We start from the raw sequence: 15,811 nt of genomic DNA, 5'->3' as shown, positions 1-15,811 counted from the left end.
TAGATCTGTGCTTAAATGATCTGACACAAATGTGAAAATAATCCGTCATGTAACCACAAAAGGGCACAGCTGCACCATCCTTCATCCACCGGCTCTATGAATATTTCATACGGCGAATTAGCGTCCTCTCCCTCGCTAACCTGCTCGGCTTGTTTGCGGTGAAATTTATGGAGCAATCTCATGAGTGTTGTCTTAGCCCGTGACTTGTGTGTCTTTGACAGTTAATTGCATCTCTTAATCTCGTGTGTTCCTGGAGCGACCGCATGCAGGGAGAATGATCGGAGGGAAACTGCGTCATCTATCTGCCTCCCTGGAGTTCACCATACCTCAGCTCACTAATAGAAAGAGAGACACTGTGTGCCCTGTGATTCAGCAGCATCACCCTGACAAACACTTCCAGCTTCCCTCCGAGGCCTGTGTGTGTCAAACTGCCTTTTTTAGTGCAATGATTCGTGGAAATATAGGAGGGTTTGGTGCTCTGCTTTTTGAGATCATCTGTTTTGACCATTGTATATCTGTATATTTTCTTATATATTGAAAAAAGACTAGTGTGTCACATTCTTGTGCATGTAGATATTTATTTGTTATACTTTTTCTCAGATATTAACTTAAGCTTAACTAGTAATTATATAAAATATCATTTTTTATATTATTATTTTATATATACTGTGTATATACAGTATATATACTGTATATTTCACATATATAGATGGATGGATAGATAGATAGATAGATAGATAGATAGATAGATAGATAGATAGATAGATAGATAGATAGATAGATAGATAGATAGATAGATAGATAGATAGATGGATAGATAGATGGACAGATAGATAGATAGATAGATAGATAGATAGATAGATAGATAGATAGATAGATAGATAGATAGATAGATAGATAGATAGATAGATAGATAGATAGATAGATAGATAGATAGATAGATAGATAGATAGATAGATGGATAGATAGATGGACAGATAGATAGATAGATAGATAGATAGATAGATAGATAGATAGATAGATAGATAGATAGATAGATAGATAGATAGATAGATAGATAGATAGATAGATAGATAGATAGAACATAGATAGATAGAACATAGATAGATAGAACATAGATAGAGAGATAGAACATAGATAGATAGATAGAACATAGATAGATAGATAGATAGATAGATAGATAGATAGATAGATAGATAGATAGATAGATAGATAGATAGATAGATAGATAGATAGATAGATAGATAGATAGATAGAACATAGATAGATAGATAGATAGAACATAGATAGATAGATAGATAGAACATAGATAGATAGATAGATAGATAGAACATAGATAGATCGATAGAAGATGATAGATCGATAGAAGATAGATAGATAGATAGATAGATAGATAGATAGATAGATAGATAGATAGATAGATAGATAGATAGATAGATAGATTGATACATAGATAGATCGATACATAGATAGATAGACATCTACTTTCAACAAGAAATTTCAAGAACAATTACTGTTATTGTTATTGTCAGCTGTTTTGTTATAAAGTGTAGTTCTCTGTTTGTTGTGTGGACCAAGATGGTGTTAAAGGGCAGGTCTATTGCCCACAACAATAGAGAGAAAATTGTTTTAACCCTCAATCGGGTCATGGGGTCTATACGACCCCAATCGACTTTTACTTAATAAAAAAAAAGGTTCCCTTCATCTCAGTGGAATACGATTTTGTGACTTTTCATGCATTATCTATCTATACACACACACACACACACACACACACACACACACACACACACACACACACACACACACAAAAAAAACTGGGCTTGATTTGGTTGTTCTGAAGGTATGTAAAAAAAGAATGTATACACTTCTGGTCTTCGGGGGTAAATATGACCCCACATTGAATGGGAAATGTGATAAAAAACAAAAAAACAAAAAACAAAATATGTTTTCTTCATGTGTAAAAAAAAAAAAAACAACATCTGGCATAATTCTGAACATTTTTACACATAAATGAAGGCCTAGTACTAGAGCATAAATGCAATGTATCATAAAAAAAGAATATTTCATATGCAACCTAATGGTGTAGTTGAGGAATTGTGTGGTATATGGATACAAAAGTACTTTATATCCCAAAAAACACAGCATTAATGAATAGATGAGAAGTAAACAAAACAAATGCTATATTATTTGTATGATTAAAAATATATATTTTTTGTACAATTACTCCATCAATTGTTGGGGTCGTATAGACCCCGAAGCCCATAAGCGTAAACAGGAAACCAAGACCATTTGGTGGTTAAAAACAACTCTTGAGACCAGTCCTGTTTTTTTTCTGTTGCACTTCATCAAGCTGTTATTGAACACAAAAATGTGTCATAATGGTGTGTATTTGACATGAATCGACCTAATTATATGAGGTTTCCTTAAAAACAACTCGCCTTTCCCTCTCACTTGACCATTATGACTTTGGCACATCCCTATTTGATTGGACTGTGTTATAGATTTGTTTTCTTCTTCCACAGGAAGGGAAAGATAGTTATTCAATGAGAAAAACAAACAAGAAAATGAGTCTCTTTCTTCAAGGTTACAGTTTGATTGTTGTGAAGTTTGCAGTGATGGCTAACATTGCTCAAACAGGGGGATATATGAACACAGTTACCCAGGACTCTTGAACCAAATCTGATTTCCACTCCAGTAACCTTGTCTTTCAAATATGAAAGATTTGCAACAACAGATAGGAACCGTCTGAAGTAGCAGTAAAAAACCTTTAGTGTGGCCTAGGATATCTCAAGTCTTGTGTTCCAGTTCCCCTTTAACTGTTTTAACAAGTAGTCTTACAATATCACGAGGGATGCACCGATATGAAAATTTTGGCCGATACCGATAACCGATAATTCTTTACATTTGAAAGCCGATACCCGATATATCTGCCGATAAACTTAAGTCCAAATTTTTATCTTTATCTTAATTTTGAGAGCCTGATTACAAAAACAAAAGTCTCACAATTAAATCCATGTCCGAAGTGCACAATTATAATGATGTTCTCGTTATAGTGTCGTATAGCCGATATGACCGATTTGCGATGCACATGTTGTACCGAAGCGTATTTTTAATTTTTCGAAGAGATTTCAATCATATTTCAAGAAATTCAAAAACATAAACAGTGCTCAACAAGTGTCTCAGTTGAAGGGATTAATACATTATTTATCGGCTTTAATATATCGGCCACATTTTCATACCAGGCCGATTACGATAACATTAGAAATTAACATATATCGGCCGATACCGATATGCTGGTATATACTGTATATCGTGCATCCCTAAATATCACTCACGTTTCTGCGATATTCAGTTCTTTCCTTCAATGTGCAATACTGTTCAAAATTTTGGGGTCAAACAACAAGCCGCTCGATTTGAGTTATCGCAATATGTGATATTTACGGAAGCCCTGAACCGCAACCTAAAAAAAAATAAAAAAAAATCTGTAAAAAAAAAAAATCTGTAAAAAAAAAAAATTATCTGTAAAAAAAAAAAAATCTAGCATTTCGAGATTAAAGTCGAAATGTTTCGAGATTAAAGTCGAAATGTTTCGAGATTAAAGTCGGAATGTTTCGAGATTAAAGTCGAAATGTTTCGAGATTAAAGTCGAAATGTTTCGAGATTAAAGTCGAAACATTGTGCATTCATAACAGTGCGCGTCCACTGGCTCAGAGCGCGCGCGCGCGCGCGTGTGTGTGTGTGTGTGTGAAGTCGAACTGCCATGGATAAACCCAAAATAGTAGCTTTTTACTTTTATCTGGGCTTTCAACAAAATTCTACACACGTCACACGTGCTAGTGGCAGTGTTTCTGAGGTGTTTTCGTGCTCGTCTAGTCAACACTATGGGTCGAGAACACAACAGTAACTGTTCGGTCTCCCTCTTCAACGTAAATTCGCTCTGGATACATTTTAAGTGCATCATTCTGTATCCAATCATTTGGCCGGATCCTGTGATTTCCTAAGATTTAATAACCACTTATGGTTGAGGAGAGATTCTCTGATATGATTGTAAAGCACTTTGAGTGTAGGCATATTTGAAAGCGCTATATAAATGCCCTATTCATTCATTCATTCATTCATAAAGCTGGATTTCTCCATCCAGTCTGAAAAGTGTTTTCCGTGTTGGTTTTCCTATAGGCTAAAGTCTATTCCGGCGCATTATATTTTATAACGATAAAGTAAGATAATTAGTTCAGATAAAAGTAAAAAGCTACTATTTTGTGTTTATCCATGGCAGTTCGACTTCACGCGCGCGCTCTGAGCCAGTGGACGCGCACTGTTATGAATGCACAATGTTTCGACTTTAATCTCGAAACATTCCGACTTTAATCTCGAAACATTCCGACTTTAATCTCGAAACATTCCGACTTTAATCTCGAAACATTTCGACTTTAATCTCGAAACATTTCGACTTTAATCTCGAAATGCTAGATTTTTTTTTTTTTTTTTACAGATTTTTTTTTTTTTTTTTACTGACTTTTTTTTTTAGGTTGCGGTTCAGGGCTTCCGTAGATATTAGTGCTGTCTTCAAATCACAAATCCTACAAATAAGCCCTCTGAAACACCACTAAAAATGTCTCATTCAGGTTTTCTTGTTCACAATGGTAGACGGCGGGAGATAGAAGTCCATACAGGTACGGCATATATTCTTGGAATCCAATAACATCTAATCTAATAGAGTCTGGGATACCTCTCCGAGTTTACTTAGCTGCACTTCTGCAGGAGTGTCATGTTGAACGTCTCTAATGCTCTCTGCGCTATTGGATTATGTCTATTACTCTAAATCATTTGTTAAGGGCCTTTAGGAAGGAGAGATAAACCGATGGTGACAGACCCTCGCAGACTACCCGTCTTCAACACCCGTTCAAGAATCAAGATCGATGTGAGCTGTAGACAGCATTACAAACCTTCAATTCAGCATCCAAACACATGCTGGCCGAACAACACACAAACAAGATCGATGCAGGTGCTAGGAATCATGGGATTGTATTAATACTTGAAATCCAATCTGCAGTCGAATAAACAATTGTAGGCATCTCTCCTTCTACTCTTTACCCGCTCGCTTCTGAACGTGATGCATTGCTAGGATAACCCGGCTGTCAGGGAAAGCCTATCCCAAATGGATTTCGAACTCAATTAATCAGAAAGGGTATTGCCGACAGCTCGAGTCCCCCAAAGATGCATTAACAGCCCTGGGATTATGTAAACAGAAAGTCACGGCTTTATTTACATAAGACTCCAAAGAATGAATTAATCAAATTATTACTCTCACACTTGCCTCGTGTTTGATATTGCGGTGTCATAGCAACCGCTGAGTGCTTTCTGCCCTAGAAAGGGTGTTTAAGGGACTTCCTGGTCTTTGTCAACCTGAGCTCTTGAAAATTATCTTTATCTTTGAAGAGCCTGAAATGAAAGGTGGAAGATGGTTAACGTTATAAAGTGGGTTTATTTGAAGAGTTCAGATGCAAAAGCCTCTAAATGCCATTTGAAATTTTCTTCTTCAATGATGATTTTTATCAAACTTGTATATTTAAGTTCAGTAATTTCACTTAAATGGCAATTAATATGTAATTATCATTGCCATTTAAGTGAAATCACTGAACTTAAATATACAAGCTTGATAAAAATTATCATTCTAGAAGAAAATTTCAAATGGCACTTAGAGGCTTTTGCATCTGAACTCTTCATATATATTTTTAAAGGGGAGGTAAAGTACGATATCACATTTCTAACTTTAGTTCGTGCGTTGCTGTTTGAACATAAACAACATTACCAAAGCTACAACGCTCAAAGTTCGAAACAAAGGAGGATATTTGCTTTTAAAGAAAAGGACTACAACAAACAGCTGGTAGGGACTACACGACATTCCTCTAAGGTTAGTGACAAATCAGCAACCCTACAATTTACATAAACCCCGCCCCCAAGAACACCCAGTCCATGTTGAGAAGAGGAAGAGTGGTTGTATAAGAGTACATTTGTGAGTCAGCTCAAACTTTAGCATCCATCTTTTCACATGCAATAGAAAGTCACGCTGTGTACAGCGATTTATAGATTATCATGACAGAATATGCTAATTGAAGATAGTTAACTTCACATCAACAACATAAATTCATCAACTAACCAATCAGAGACGTCCTGTTGCACTCTCCATCTTTGACTGACTTTTCAAAACAGTTTCTGTCATTTTAGTGTGTCTGCGTGAGGTAATCGCAGCTGCTAACACACAGCCCCGCCCTCTGCAGCAGCTCATTTGCATTTAAAGGGCCAGGCACAAAACAGTGCGTTTTTGCAAACCCACAAAAAGTGACTTAAACATGCTATATAAAAATATCTGTGGGGTATTTTCTGCTAAAACTTCACACACACACACTCTGGGGACATCAGAGATTTATTTTACAGCTTGTGAAAATGGCATTTTACCACCCCTTTAATATTGTCAAAATTTGGCAGCAGGTATATTAGGCTGTTGTCACTTTAAGACGTGACGCACAGATACTCTTTCTCAACTGTTTACGTTCACTTAAAAGAGTATTTGACTGTTTAAGCACGATAAGCAGAAAAAAAGAACTTAATTCTTAATAAAAAAAAAAAAGAAATGTCTTTGTGGAAGTCTTTGTTTACCAAAATGCATTAGCTGTAAATTTGTCTTCATGTCATTCCAATTTCAATTCACCTGTTTGATGTGCAAAATGCAATACTTGATTTGAAATTCCTCTATTGTGAATTTAGTGACCTGAATATGACGTAAATTTTGGCGTCCAGCGATTTGATGTGTGTGTTTTGCACAGTAAGCAACAAACCGTCTGAAAGTCTCATTGTAATTTAATATTCTGTCTGTCACATATGATGTAAGCACTGATCTGAGCTGAATTAAGCTTTCTAGCTCAGTACGGCATCAGCTACGGTGACCGATTTAACCTCCTTTTGAGTGTATATTTAATTCTAAAGTCACAGCAGGTTGTGCTGCCCTGAGTGAAGCGTAATCACTGTCGTCATGCGTCATCTGAGGCGTGCAGACCCGCAGCCATGTATCCAAGCACGAGTATCGCTGTCGTTTACGTGTCTTCGATTAAACACCAACATCTGTTCAGTCGCAGTCGTGTCTCTGCAGGCTTCTGTTGTAAGACAGCTGTCATCGACGTCACCCAAACCACTAGTTCTGCGTTCAGGTTTTGCTCATGCGTTACTGCAAAGTCTTCATTTTTTCTTGGTGACGGCTCATCTGCCTCACACTGCTGCTTCCTCATGCAAACACTAACTACAGCATTTCAAACACACAGTCTTCTGAGAGAACACACTCTCGGATGGATGGATGGATGGACATCCTGTCCCCTGTCACCGGTCGGCTTATTTTTGCCAAATGATTAAGGCTACGTTCACACTGCAGGGCTTAATGCTCAATTCCGATTTTTTGAAAAAATTCGATTTTTTTTTGCAAGGCCGTTCACATTTCCAATTAAATGCGACCTTTTGTGATCTCCTGTGTGAACGTGAAATGACCCAGAAGTGACCCGCATGCACAGAAGAGTAATCAACGGTCAACGACTTAACTTGTTGTTTGCAGAATAGTTCTTTTTTTTTTCATATGTTGCGAGCTTTTGTTTTATTATTATTATTGCCACAGCCCATATACTGTACAAACACAGACAATAATTATTTTATCGACGGGCAGTTTGCACATAAATGTAAGATTTTTCCGATCCTCACCGACCTCGTCATAAAACCCGTTTAATTGATAGTGCGTGTCCGCGGCGCTCCTTGCTTTGTCACCGGCGGCCGCGGTATTGCCAGATTGGGTGGTTATTCGCTACATTTTAAGGCATGTTCACATGTGTTTTAGCCAGGTTTTCACTTGGAAGGCTCTATATCTGGCACCCTACTGTACAAAGTTATACTGACAGAGAGCGCACGTTCACATACACCAGAATGAACGTGTTCACAGTAATGTTCATCAGGCAGTAATACAGTATGTTTATTTCGGGCGAACGTGAATAATATGATACGCGAAAATATGAACGCGTTGATGCACTATCGTTCATTGAACGCGTTCAGGCACAACACTGGGGAAGAGACACGTCTGCAGTGGCCCATAACAGTGCAGAAACGCGTTGGAGTTAGCGTGTATTGGCTACAGGTGCTTGCAATGACGTGCGGGTCGGATATATGTGACCTGGCCGTTCAGATTGAAGTCGCATTTCAAAAGATCGGATACATATCGGATTTGGACCACATACCCAAGTGGCCTGGGTCGCATTTGAAAAGATCGGATCTGTGTCGTTCAGACTGTCATGAAAAAATCAGATACAGGTCGCATAGGGGCAAAAAAAATCGGAATTAGGTCGTTTCAGCCTGCAGTGTGAACGTAGCCAAAGTGAACTGACCTGGAAAATGTCATCTGAGACCCTAGAATCTCTTTCTCTCTCTCTTCATCCCTCATGAAAATCTAGTTTTTAATGTTGTTAATATGTATATTTGGTGTTTTTAATATGCTTTAAGACTTAATATGCTTTATATTCAACTGCTGAGTATTTTCTCCTTGAACCAAAGACAGCCTCAAACACACGGTTTGAAATCGCTGGTGTTTCTGACGTCACACACTACCTTAACCAATCAGATCAGCGTGTGATCGTCAACCAGCTGAGTGAGTGAGTGGAGGCGGGGCTCATTTACATATTTGTGTATAAGACAAGGGTGTACAGTTACATTCAAGATATTTCAAGGCATGACAGTCTTTTTTTTTATCAAATACTAATTTTGGTGATCAAAATAGATAAAATGATTCACTACAGGGGGACTTCAATAGTTTTGTCCCTACCATCCAAACTGTCTATTGTGTCTTTATTTACTCGCATTCATGTTCCAAATCTTTCTTTCCTTCCGTAGAACAGGACATATTATACTGAATCTTTATTTATTTATTAATTTATTTATTTGTTTTGTATACAAATATTATTACTTTTATATTTAAATTGATGCCATTGACCATTTGTTTAGTTATTCAGTTTAGTTTTTTAATATATTTATATTATTCTTAGTAATATCGGTATTTTTATTAATTTTAATTAAACCCTGACATGCTGGTTTCCTGTATTATTTTACTTCAAAATTATTATTATCACTTTTAAAAATGTATTGTTATTATTAATTGTATTGTTAGAAGATGCCATTGGCTGTGTTTTGACCTAGAGTACACCAGTCTTATGGACTATTTTTTATGTCCATTTTTATCTTATGGTCTTTTTTGCAGCTTACAGAAACTTATGGACAAGAGCAGCTTGGACATTCTGCATAACATATTGGGTTTTGTTCAGATGCAAAAGACTCTAAATGCCATTTGAAATTTTCTTCTTTAATGATGATTTTTATCAAACTTGTATATTTAAGTTCAGTAATTGCACTTAAATAACAATTAATAGGTAATTATCATTGCCATTTAAGTGAAATCACTGAACTTAAATATACAAGCTTGATAAAAAGTATCATTCTCGAAGAAAATTTCAAATGGCACTTAGAGGCTTTTGCATCTGAACTCTTCATATAAAAAAAAAATATATATATATATATATATATATTTTTTTTTTCTCCTTATGCTCTTAACAATTGGCCTACATGAAGAAGAAAAAAAAAACGTTCTGGGCCTCAGGAGGATATAAATGGTAAAATGGTAAAAGGACTGCATTTATATAGTGCTTCTAATGGCCACCAAAGCGCTTTACATTTTTGCCTCACATTCACCCACTCATACACTCATTCATACGCCGACGGTATAAAGATAGGATAGGCTATTCTGAGTGACGGTCCACCAGTGACGGCTAAATATAGGCTCTTTAAAGCTACACAAAATGTGTAAATGTAATTGAAATAGACAGCCCACTTCCCTACTTTTCAGATTTTGGAAGATGTGTGATAACAGTTGAAATTGTCGTAAAGGCAAGAGCAACCGCTAATCTAAGTGTAGACTGTCACCTGGCAGCAGCGGCACCGCGTCAGACACGTTTCTGGCGTGCAAAGACAGAAAACGCGACGCTCACGCCACGCAGCCAGTGTGTCTCCGGCCATGCAGAACCTTCACATGCTTCTCCTTAGTTTATCTGCAGCGCACGCTTGTTTCTGCACTCTTAATGATTGAGGTGTTTCACGTGTTTCCACAAGCACAGAACCAAGTTTTAATGTAGCCATCTATTATTGTGCATGCTGAGAATGTGCTTTCGGGTTCGATAACAAATACAACCAAAGGTGTTAATTATGTAAGACTAATAGCGTTTTTCAGGGTTCATTTTTCATATTCAAGGCCCTACATCTACACGCTTTAATAAGAGAGGAATTCCCTTTCCAGTGGTGTATTTATTTGTTTATTTCCCGAGGGAAGCGGGGTGTTGTTTGAGCACAGGGTGTCCTAAAACACTGCAGGAACAAATGAAAGTGTGGCACTTCTAGAGTGTGTGTGTGTGTAGAGCTCATCCTAATCCGGCTTTAGCTGCTGCATTTCTTTTATTTATTTATTTGGTTTGTTTGGTGGGGTTTCTCCTGGTGCTTTCCCCTGCAGGATATTAGTGTGCTTTCTCTGAATGTGGCCCGTTCAGATACAAAGCTGAAAAAGAGTTCATGTCCAAACACTTGCACTTGTAAAATGCAATATGACCAGGCTACAGCTACAATAGTTATATCTATGTTCGGAGCTTTTCATCAGAAATGGGAGTTTGGGGAGGGTGTTTTTTGTCAATCAGGGAAGCCATCATGTCAACCAAACCATCAATTTCTTCTCTTGTGACTCACACATATTTTGTTACTATACTGAAGGTTTTAATAGCAGTTGAAATGTTCTCTTAGAAAAGTCTCTATGTGGCATTTTAAACGTATTAAAATATTGTGTGGTAAATATTTTGTTAATTATTTCTATGGTGCTGTAATTGTATTATCTACAGTTAATGTGGTGGCTCATATCATGAAAATGAGTAAATGTCATTACCGTAAGTCAATTTAAGTTAAAGAAAGGGATGGATGGATTTCTATGGCACTGCTATCACTAAAGTTATTTTTTTTTAATTTAAGAGTTATTTTTTGTGCATTTGCATGCGAATGCTGGACTACAGATATGCACAGCATAACATTGTGTTTTGTGGTGGTATAGACAATATAGTCAGACTACTATAGTGTGTGTGTGTGTGATCCCTGCTGCATTAAAGCAACAGTATGGAGTCAAATGCTTTGTCCGTTAATCGTTTCTCTAATGCCATAAGATGAGCCCGTCCATCTGAACGGCTGCTATTAGAGGATTGTGCTTCTAATAATTGTGGCTCCCAGCCGCTGGGGCATTTTAATGATGTGTTGCTGTCATTTCATCTGGAGTTTGTGTGCTCAGCCTCGTTCTATTAGATGCGTCTCTTTAGCCTGTGTGTGAAGCATTACGCTCAGGTGGAGAGGAGTCTTTAAACACTGGCTTTGAGAGGACAGATCTGCTCTTCTACAGTAGTTAGTCCTTTAAAGTGACATTCGTTAACCATTAAAGGTATGTTTTAGCTTACCTCAAGGGCATGCAAGATGTAGGTGTCTTTGTTTCCGCAGTAGTTTCAATTTTGATATTTTTAGGTCAAACCGTTCTTGTCTATCAGTCATATAATGGAGGTCTATGGTCACCACCTCAAAGAGCATGCACAGAGAAGTCCAAATTAACATGATTTAATGACTCGTAAATGTAAGGACACACTGATGGCCTAAGACACGAAACGAGCGGTTTGTGTGAGAAAACGAACAGTATTTATATAGTTTTTACGTCTTGTAACAACAGCCACGTCCAAGAGCGCGAGCTGATCTCTCGCGTGTGTGCGTCACTCGTTGTTTACACAGAGATGTCAGAAGTGTTATCCTTCACTGTGAAGATATAAACATATTTAGATAGACAGGAAATTGCAATGGAGGACGATTTCGATATAGATATATCAACAGACAACGTTTTTCGCAACCGCGTGAGAGATCACTTCTGTCGCTTTCCGGCGTTTTGCGAAGATCACTTGGACGTGGCTGTGGTTACAAAAGGTAAAAACGATATAACCGCTCGTTTCGTGTCTTAGGCCATCAATGTGTCTTTACATTTACGAGGTGACCATAGACCTCCATTATATCACTGACAGACAAGAACGGTTTGACCTAAAAAATATAAAAATTGAAAAGGTCAAACCGTTCTTTTCTGTCAGTCATATAATGCAGATCAATTCTGGCGCTTTCCGGCTCTTGCACAGACCGAAGCGCCCACGCCCTCAGATCACTTGGACGTGGCTGTGGTTACAAGAGGTAAAAACGATATAAATACTGTTCGTTTTCTCACACAAACCGCTCGTTTCGTGTCTTAGGCCATCAATGTGTACTTACATGTACGAGTCATTAAATCATGTTTAATTTGGACTTCTCTGTGCATGCTCTTTGAGGTGGTGACCATAGACCTCCATTATATCACTGACAGACAAGAACGGTTTGACCTAAAAATATAAAAATTGAAAAGGTCAAACCGTTCTTTTCTGTCAGTGATATAATGCAGATCAATTCTGGCGCTTTCCGGCTCTTGCACAGACCGAAGCGCCCACGCCCTCAGATCACTTGGACGTGGCTGTGATTACAAGAGGTAAAAACGATATAAATACTGTTCGTTTTCTCACACAAACCGCTCGTTTCGTGTCTTAGGCCATCAATGTGTATTTACATTTACGAGTCATTAAATCATGTTTAATTTGGACTTCTCTGTGCATGCTCTTTGAGGTGGTGACCATAGACCTCCATTATATGACTGACAGACAAGAACGGTTTGACCTAAAAATATCAAAATTGAAAATACTGTAGAAAAACAAAGACACCTACATCTTGGATGCCCTTGAGGTAAGCTAAAACATACCAAAAATTAATTTTGATATGTTTTAAAGGAATCGTATAGAGTTATTTGCGTGTGAATCGGACTATATTGGTTATGTTTGTGTGCAGCTTATGAGGACAAATCAATTGAAAGATATGGAAAGATAAGATGTGCATGATCTATTTTGCTCTCTTTCATCACATTCACTTCAGATTGTGAGATCACGCGATACACAATCACTTTACATCTAAATATGTTCATTAATGAAACAAAGTGTGATGACATTGACAACGATCAGCATGCATATGATAGGTTTAAAAGCATTATATTATCCGACGATGTTTCTTAATGTTAACAATGAACGTCTGAAATGAAAGTGTCAGTTTAGGGCTGGAAATGAATGGAGTCAGGACCTGAGCTGCCCCGCTGACCCTCAACACAGTTCTTCTCTGGCTTTGCTGAGAGCTTTTACTCTATTTAGTATTCAGCTCTGATAGACCTGCAGTATTTTGAGGAAGTCGCTGGTGTTCGGGGAACTGCTTCTTGACTCAACGCTGAGTAGTAAAACATCTCACCCCAGAGCTTTACACAAACACACACACATCATACCAGCATATCCCACCTGATAAATGACGCTTAAACGTTTCTGAATAAGGTTCTTGTGGATGTTTAACCACGACTTTGCTGCACAGAATCCTATGGAGTGCATTAAGCAGCCGCTATCTCTCTGTCTGTCAGTGAATGTCATGGAGAGGCTCTCTGTGGAGCTTTGCATTACCCGCACCACTCTTATTTCCCAGAAATAGGCAGAGACATTGAGTCCAGTCAGGAAGAATGAGAGATGCATTGTGTGACTGTCCTCTATATGTTGAAAAAGATGTGTGATGTCGAATGCAGTGTGGTTTGTTAGTGGTGCACATGTGTCCTCTGTAAATAGTTTTCTGCTGGAGGCCAGATCAGCACAACGTTCACATTGCGCTCAACACGTCAGTGTGTTGGTTCATGTGTAGATTCACACAAGGTGCCCTGGATAAATGCATTGTCTCTGTGGTCTTCATGCTTTCCTTCCTGGTTTTTACTAGGCATGTGCAAAACCGCATACAGTGATGGTAGTTGATGTGTGCTTGAATGCTGTACTGTCTGGCTACACTATTAAACATAAATCGGGGATGGGATTTTTCCGGATTTACATATATTTTCTGACCTTAAAAAAAAGTCACCCCCATTTCATCCAAGATTTCCACATCTTTCTATCTTCAGTCGAAAAGAAATAACAATTTTTGATGAAAACAATCCAGGATTTTCTCCATATAATGGACTTCAATGGGGTCCAAACGGTTCAAGGTCCAAATGAGAGTTTCAGTGCAAACTGTTCAAAGGGCTTTAAACGACACCAGACGATGAATAAAGGTCTTATCTAGGACCCTTCGAGTCATGACTCGAAAAAAGATTTCTTAATTTTGATGAACGAGTTCGAACAGAAGAGTCATGAACGCGCATCACAGAACAGAGCAAGTTGAGCATTTGAGCTTCTAAAACTTAAACTTTGTTATTTATTTATTAAATGAGCGATCGTTTCGCTTGATAAAACCCTTATTCATCGCCTGGTATCGTTTAAAGCCCTTTGAACGGTTTACAGTTTGCACTGAAACTGTCTTTTGGACCTTGAACCGTTTGGTTCCCATTGAAGTCCATTATATGGAGAAAAATCCTGGAATGTTTTCATTAAAAACCTTCATTTCTTTTCGACTGAAGAAAGAAAGATGTGGACATCTTGGATGACATGGGGGTGAGTAAATTATCAGCAAGATTTTTTTTTTTAAGTGACCTACTCCTTTAATAGTGACCCGTGTGAATTGCGTAAATCCGATAGGAAATCACAATAGGGCCAATTACTAAATCAGCTACAGAGTATTACCATTTCTTCTTCATTTATTTGACACACACGCTCGCGGCGCCATTTTCAGACATGCGTAGCTTGTTAGCCAGGGTTCAGAGCGCCAAATGTGAGTAAAAAGGCACTGAAACTGTTACTTGCAACTTTTTTTTATGAATTTTGCTAATGAATGGTTGTGAGAATGTGATATGGTTTAGTGTGATCATCAAATCATAATGGTTGTGATGTAATTGTATAATTATTGAGCCCGTTCTCATCCCAAGGCACCATATACGACGCTTTTGTCAAAGCGTAGACAATCAACGCACATGGCACCTTTAACGTCAAATGAGACGCAGATAAATCATTAAAATCATTCTGTATTTATCTATTTTTTATTTATTTATATTTTTTTATGAACTGTGATCTGTGTGTTTTTAAGATTGTGTTATGTCTGTATATTTGTTACTGGTGAGCCAAAGACAATTTTCCACCCCGGTGGACAATAAAGATAATGATATTATTATTAATCAATGATATATATGGGGCTGAAGGCGCCTCCTAGTGGTCTAACCCTAACACTACCCCATACCTAAACCTACCATTACCGAAGCGTGTTATATTGACGCTAAATGGTACCATATGCGTATGTGGCGCCTGGGGATGAGAATGCGTTGAATATTTAGTCCTAAGCTCTGCATGTTTCAGAGTAAAGCACAGCTATGTGTTCATTTTTATTTTTCGATTCACAGAAAATACTACTAAGTGCTGTTAGTGTGTTTGAGTCGCTTATCATTTGCATTTGTGTGAACCAACCATCTTCCCAAATTCATAATTGGAGTCTTTTATAAATCTGTTCTCTACAAAGAGAAGCATTAAGGTCTCCATGTGTGTTTTTCCCAGTGAAATAAATACTCAATGGTGAAAGCAAAGAGGCATGACCACCATCTTTAGCCGATCACACTCCTCATAATGGTTCTTTATTGGTCTTCATGGTTCCTTGAAGAACCTTTAACATCCATAGAACTTTTTCCATGGCACAAAAGGGA

At 37.7% G+C, this 15,811-nt stretch overlaps 2 protein-coding genes across 3 annotated transcripts in view; one reads left to right on the top strand and one right to left on the bottom strand.

Moving 5' to 3' along the window:
• Positions 1–15,811, top strand: part of dock1 (dedicator of cytokinesis 1) — a 269,281-nt gene that overhangs the window by 139,922 nt on the left and 113,548 nt on the right. The gene's annotated exons all lie outside the window — the stretch shown is intronic.
• The window catches only part of insyn2a (inhibitory synaptic factor 2A), a 60,910-nt gene that overhangs the window by 39,220 nt on the left and 5,879 nt on the right, over positions 1–15,811 (bottom strand). The window lies entirely within an intron of this gene.

This window comes from Pimephales promelas, chromosome 17 (assembly GCF_988280905.1).
Source record: "Pimephales promelas chromosome 17, fPimPro1.hap1.1, whole genome shotgun sequence".
Taxonomy (NCBI): Eukaryota; Metazoa; Chordata; class Actinopteri; order Cypriniformes; family Leuciscidae; genus Pimephales; species Pimephales promelas.
Note: the sequence above shows the minus strand (reverse complement) of the source record. Positions and strands in the feature narration are given on the sequence as shown.